This window comes from Mus caroli, unplaced genomic scaffold, assembly GCF_978045245.1.
Source record: "Mus caroli unplaced genomic scaffold, Mus_caroli_1 scaffold_5, whole genome shotgun sequence".
Lineage (NCBI taxonomy): Eukaryota > Metazoa > Chordata > Mammalia > Rodentia > Muridae > Mus > Mus caroli.
In genome coordinates this window covers 4995898-5003118 of record NW_028227260.1, presented here as the reverse complement: position 1 = coordinate 5003118, position 7221 = coordinate 4995898, and the positions used below count along the sequence as shown (strand labels likewise).

The window sequence follows — 7221 nt, the reverse complement described above, 5'->3', positions numbered from 1 at the left end:
GTGGTTTTTGCCTTACAGAAGCTTTTCAGCTTTATGAGTTCCCATCCAACCATTGAACCGAAATTGGAGATCCCTATGGTTGAATTAGTGGAAGGGCTGAAGAAGCTGAAGAGGAGAGCGACCCCATAGGAAGACCAGAAGTCTCAACTTACTCAGACCCCTGGGAGCTCCCAGGGACTGATCTACCAACCAGGAGCATACACTGGCCACTCTGAGGCCCCTGGCACAAATATAGCAGAGGTCTGCCTGGTCAGGCCTTAATGGGAGAAGATGCTCTTAGTCCTTGAGAGATTTCAGGCCTCAGGGAAGTGGGAGGCCTGCTAGAGGGGGAGCACCCTCTCAGAGGCAATGGGGAGGAAGTGGGATGAGAAGCTCTGGTAAGGAGGGACTGAGAAGTGGGGCAGCGATGGGAATGTAAATAAGTAAAATAATAAAATTGGAAAAAAACAAAATAAAACAAAACAAAACAGTAAGCCTTAAATACAACCAGTGCAGGTAAAAGTAGTAGGGAAACATGTTGGTTCTTTGGAAACATTATTATCCTCCCTCACAACGCATCATGCTTGACTCCAAGGTAGGAACTTTTTTAACGTAATGTCTCATGTTTCCCAGGCTGGCCTTGAATTCTCTATGGTACTAAGAATGGCCCCGAGTGCTGAGATGACTGGTGAGCATGACCACACGCTGAGTATGAAGGGCTAGAGACTGAACCTATGGCTTCATGCATACTAATCCAACACAATACCAACTGAGATACTCTCTGAGAGTCTCTTTGTAGAGTTTTTTTTTTTTCATTTAAAAATGCTTTATTATAAATTTTTGAGATCATAACATAATTACACCACTTCCTGCTTCCTTGTTTTTCTTCAGTCCCTTCCATTTATACTCTTTTCCCCTCCTACACACACACACACACACACACACACACACACACACACACACACACACACACACACAGAAGGACAGAAAGACAGAGAGACAGACAGACTAACAGAGAGACACAGAGACACACACAGAGACATCCTTTCAAGATGAACCATAGGGCATTGGATAACCTAATTAGTGTGTTCTTGCTTGGGAAGAGCCGTTCTCGTGCTTTCAGGAATCCTGAGCTGACTGTAGAAGGTTACAGCCTCATAGGAATCTCCCCTTCCAAGTTAGGATGTTCATTGCTGTTAGCCTTGCTTGTTTGGATTTTGAGACAGGGTGCTACGATGACTTTCAACTCACAGCAATCCTCCTGCTTTAGGTTCCACAAATATAAGCCACCACATCCAGCTAGAAATGGGTGCATTAATGTATTGAAAGTCATCCTAGGCCCTTGCTGGCTTCCCAGTACTGACCTGCAGACCCCACAGTTATACGACCTGACTGCTTGCTACTTTGATTATTTTCAAAGAAAACCATTGTGAATGATCAGTGCAGTTCCTGTTTCAAAACTACAGACAAAAGAGCAGAGAGAGCAATTTAGAGATGGCTTTGCCTGTCAGAAGGAGTCTACAACTGTAGCTTTCACGTTCCCTGCAGCAGAAGCATGGAGGACACATTTAAGGACGGCACTGCCTATAAATTGCAGTCATTTTTTGTCATCTTCACTCCTGAGATGAACAGCGAAGAAAAGTACACCCACAGCATTTGCTAAATAAGGGCCCTGGAAATTATCATGCGAACTCATCCATCTTCTCTTTCTGACAGCCTTGTGAGAGGCTCCTTGCTAATCCAGCAAACACTTGTTTTACATCATGCAGGCAATGTCATGGAGTTCATAAAGCAATGTGGTAAAGATTTCTCAGTCACTTTAACATTTTTTTAAATAGTGAATATATTACTCTACAATTTATCTCCTTAATTGTAAAAATATTAAAAATAAAATGAATTTTCAAAATCACATCTAAAAGGGGGTGGCAAAATAGAATATGTGAGAGGAAATTCATCTGTTATTGAAGAGAAGATCTGGTTGGCCCTCCCCATGTCCTTCATCAAGGGAACACAGGTATACATGTCTCCAGCAGACCCTCTATACTGAATGTTACTAGCTCTACATTGGAGTAGTTTTCAAAGGCAATTTCTGTATTCTGGAGACTAACTCCCTGTTCTTCCCACACCCCTATAACAACAAATCAATATTTAATTATAGCACAAACTTGTTTTAATTTCTGTGTCTAGTAGCTCCCAGGGTTTGCAAACATTTGGGAATATGACTATGATAAAAGAGATTTTTTCTTCCTCCCACCTGAAGGTAAAGTCTGACTTCTGGTGATGAATTTGTTTCAGTTTTTCAGCTTTCAAAGAAACCCAGCCTGTAGTTTGTGTTTGTGTGTTTATTTGAAGAAAGAAGGCTTGGTGGGTAAAAGTGGACCAACATTAAGGATAGAATTATCAACACAAAATGTCAAATTTCAAGAATGTTCAAGGCTAGAGATATAAATCCATTCACAGAAAAGCTTGGGTAGCATTCATAAAACCCTGGGTTTGAGTCCCCAGAACCACATAAGTGTGCTGGTGCATCCCTGTAATTCTATCACAGTGGCAATGAAGCTATATACTGAGTTTGAAACCAGCCTGGATTAGAACATCTGTCTAAAAGAAATTTACAAATATAATACTGTAATTTAGCAGTGTTCTTTTAAGCAGTATAGTTTTATCAATGCTCTCTTGAGCAGTTTAGTTTTTCTTAAAGTATTTACTTTTTCCAACATAAGGTTTTTATTGAATCTTTGGGAATATTACATCATGTGCAGCACACACCAATCACACTTATTTCCCAGTCCTTTCATGTGCACCCCTCCTCCCAAAAGGCCCAAATCCAATTTGTGTTATCTATATACTTACTGGAGCATGATCAGATTTTCAATGGCCTGCCCCTTAGACAAAACTGAGTGGTTTCCCTTCTGTATCCCTGCCAGAAGACATCAATTGTGTAGAGCTAAGAGTTCTTGTCAGCCGGGTGGTGGTGGCGCACGCCTCTAGTCCCAGCACTCAGGAGGCAGAGGCAGGCAGATTTCTGAGTTCAAGGCCAGCCTGGTCTACAAAGTGAGTTCCAGTACAGCCAGGGCTATATAGAGAAACCCTGTCTCAAAAAAAAAAAATAGAGTTCTTGTCAGTAGCTTCTTGCTTAAGCTGCTACTTTGGGGTGGAGTGGGGGTTGGGATGAAGGTAAGGGTTGTCACTGAAGCCTTCCATGTCCCTCTTTCTCTCATTGATATCATTGCCAGAGTAGCTTCTTGCTCTTTACCAGGAGCATAGAACATGGAATTCCACATGGTTTCTGGTACAGTACAGACCACCAAAATGACTCTAAGCTGCAGTGAGCCCATGGACCCAGACAGGACATTATCCCCAGAGGCAGCCTAGACCTTGAACCTCAGATGACAGTGCATGGTTCTCACATCAGTATGGCCCTCAGAGGCAGAACAGCTTCAGGCTGCAGCATAGACCACAGACATCTCCCAGCTTGGCTGGTAAAATGGGCAACAGACGTCAACACAGACCCCACTGAGGTAGGACCATGGGACCAGACATGGCCCTCAGTGGCACCATGGATCCAGGCATTCCTGAGGATGATTACAAGACACCCTTGATTCCTACAAGATAACTCTGAACCCTCACATCCATGAGGATGCCATATGATAAGGGAAGTAAAAAGCCAGCCAGTAGCACTAAGAGATGAAGTCATTCCTTTAGCCTAGAATATATGAATGAGACTTCCTTCTTGCCCCTGAGTGTTCGTGTGATCTTCTATAGCAGTGTTTCTCAACCTGTTAGTCACAACCTCTTTGGGGGTTGCATATTAGGTATCCTGTATATGAGATATTTACATTATGATTCATAACAGTGGGAAATTACAGTTATGAAGTAGCAATGGAATAATTTTATAGATGGCAGTCACTATAAAATAAAAAACTATTAAAGGCTTACAGAATTAGGAAGGTTAAAAACAATTGCTCTATAGTCTCCTCTTTTTGCATGTCTGCTTTGGAATCCCTTCCTGAAAACACATGTCACTTTTTTTTTTTTGTCCCAGAAGTTACTTTTCTACCCTTACTTTTATGGAATTAAAAATATAATACAATGGTTAATTTTATAAGAAAACAATGAAGCAATAAGGAAATTTTAGAATTTTTGAAAATTCACAGGGTCTAGAAATTAAAAACCTAAACTTGCACAACTTAAGGATAATGACTCTTATTTATATATTTATATGAAATCCTCTATAAACACATTATCTGTCTATATCTATAGCTATATAGATAAGTAGATAGATATATATAGTGACTTATAATTAAAAACATAAAAATTGCAATCATATATTAGCAGAAAAATAAATCATAAAAGGTAGAAGCACTAAATATGTAAAGTACAGTTTTGATTTATATTAAAAAATATAATATTTACTGTGAGCAAAATATAAGCCAGATCATAACACATTATTATTGTGTAAAGGCAAAATTTCTTTAAACATTAAAATAGTGAACCCCAAATTCTTTATTCAGAGTACCCTAAGCATCACAGCATATTGGATAATGATTTAAACATTTCTACTAAAAATTAATTTACTATAAAAAACAATTGCTATTTTACAATGTTTACAAACCATAGGCCAAATAACATACTTTAACATGAAGACTGTGTGAAATATGTCTATTGCTGAGGGGACCTGCCCAGCATCACGTGTACTGACATGAATCACAGAGTTGGATGAAAGCCAAAGACTTATGATCTGTGACATTGTAATTCTCTTTTACTTTTTGGGGGGCCAAAAGCTGATGGCCTCTGGAAACTTAACTCTTACTGTTCTGTGCTGATAAGTGCTTGTTTCTCATTCCTATCTCTCACTATTTGTGCTTTATTAAGTACTCACTCTGTAGACCAGGCTGGTCTCGAACTCAGAAATCCACCTGCCTCTGCTTCCCAAGTGCTGGATTAAAGGCACGTGCCACCACTGCCCAGCAAAACATTCCTTTTGACCGTAGTCAGCAGGATTTGAACCTGCGTTGGGAGACCCCAATGGATTTCTAGTCCATCGCCTTAATCACTTGGCCACGACTACTGCTTATTTTTTTATTATTTTAAATTAATTACTGTATTAATCCCCTTACTCTGCAGCTCTTTTAATGACTGGTTTCTCTTCTTTCTAGCCCAAGGACTTCTCATTGGCCAGGTGGGAGGCTTAGGACTCATTAGCTCTTTGTGAGCCACAGAGAAAAGAAAGGAATACAATTAAAATCTTTTATATGGGCAATATGCACAGACACATACACATTCATACATGTATACATTTCAATCAGGCCAGATCATCTCTCTTTTCAGCTCCACAAGTGTTCATATATACTTACATACATGCACATATACTTACACATGTATTTATAGACAGACATACACATATATACATTTGGACAGATGGGTCAGAGCCCCCCTCCCCCAACCAAGCCATACACATACATTTGATCAGTGGATGGGACAGAGGCCTGGATGTCACCACTTTATTTTTTTCCTCTGGCCTTTTTATATTTTCTTAGACAAACATTCTTTAGAAAATTACCTCATACATAAAATGTTACACAAAAGGTGAGTTATAGAAGGATGTCAATAGTTAAGTTCAAACCAGTGTTTCATTCTATAAGCTCATTATAAGTTCAAAGCAACAATTTCACATGGCCTAATTTTATCATAGTGTACACCTGTGTCTTCAACCTTGGACTTGACCTAGAATGAATGAGTTCCCTTGATCACAAAATTACCTTAAGCATATTTCTCGTTTTGGTGTAATTTTGAAAGCTCATTGTATTCCTTACTATGTATCCTTTACTTACTATTCAATGAGAAAGGGAGAACATTCTATTCTTGATTCTAACTTTATTACATCTTTCTAACAAACAACTAAAACAATCTCCTGAAGCTTTCTCCTTAAAATTATTTGATTCAATTCAGGAATTCTATAAAGTCATTAATTCATATAAACAGCATTCATTTACAAAAGTTCATCTTCATGTTGATCTTCCAGAGATCTGCCCCATAGGGTGGACTAAAGCCCAGGATTCATTATGCTAAGTAATAGTGACAGGAAAAGGCAATCCTAGGATGAAGTCTCTTGGGACCTTGCCTCTCAGAGCTCACATCACACACTGCAGGCCATACAAAACTGGTGGGTCATCTCCAGGAAAGTCACTTGCATGCCTTTAGCTTTTCCTAAATAGCTCCTGACAATCCATGGAGACACATGGTTGTAATCTCACCACTCGAGAGGTAGAGTCAGGAGTATCACTTTCTTGAGACCAGAAAAATTTACTTAGCAAGAACTATTCCCAAGGCAGGGAAATATTGTTAACTTGATATCCACAGATTTTGAGTGTGTGAGTAGAATGCAAGAGATCTATGGGATTTGGAAGGAAAATTTTTATCCTTATTTTTATCAGACTTTGACATTTGACATTTCCTTACATAGTGAATGACATCTGCATACAGTTATTAAGGGGTGTTTTGTTGGTTAGTTTGGGTTTTAGTTTCTTGCAACTGTTTGATGGATTGGCCCCAAATTCTTGATATTTTTGCCTCGACCTCCCAAGTCCTGAAATTACAAGTATATTTCACCAGACCCAGTTATATACAGTTTCTTTGTTAACTCTGTTTTTCTGATGTTGGGGATCAATCCTAGGGACTTGTACATGCTAGGCCAGTATCACACCACTACATAACATCTCCAACTCTGCATCCAATTTGATCAATATCTGAAATATTAGCAACCAATGGTGTTGGGAACAAGCAGGTATAGGGAAAGGACAGGGAGGGAAGGAGCCCATGTCCAGCCAGTGCTCCTGTGCTCTGGGCAGGCGGACACAGGAGGGCTGCCAGATGTTTTTCACTCGGCCCCAGGTGGGCATCTAAGCCACTGACCCCACTCGATGGGGGGGGTAGACAAGGGGCAGCCCCTGATACCAAGGGCCCCGGGGTGACACCCTCAGCCCTGGGGTTATGGGAGAGAGGGCAGAGGGAGAGAGGTTCCATGAAGGCGAAAGTCCTTAGTCCGGGTCTTGACTGGAGGACAGAAAGGCCTTCCATCAGGAGATTAGAAACGGCTCATTAGAAGAAAGCCTATCTCATCATCCAAGCACAGTGGGCCTTGATGAACAGAGACAGTCTAAGGTTTTAGAGCTTTATTGTAGAAAGGCAGAGAGAAAGAGAGAAAGTAAAAGAGAGAGACCAGCCATGGCTAAGAGGAGA

The 7221-nt window shown here is 40.3% G+C and overlaps 1 non-coding gene across 1 annotated transcript; it reads right to left on the bottom strand.

The window, feature by feature from the left end:
• Positions 1 to 4968: 4968 nt before the first annotated feature.
• Positions 4969 to 5050, bottom strand: Trnas-aga (transfer RNA serine (anticodon AGA)). The gene has a single exon. It is a non-coding gene; the product is annotated as a tRNA-Ser (tRNA).
• Positions 5051 to 7221: the final 2171 nt, after the last annotated feature.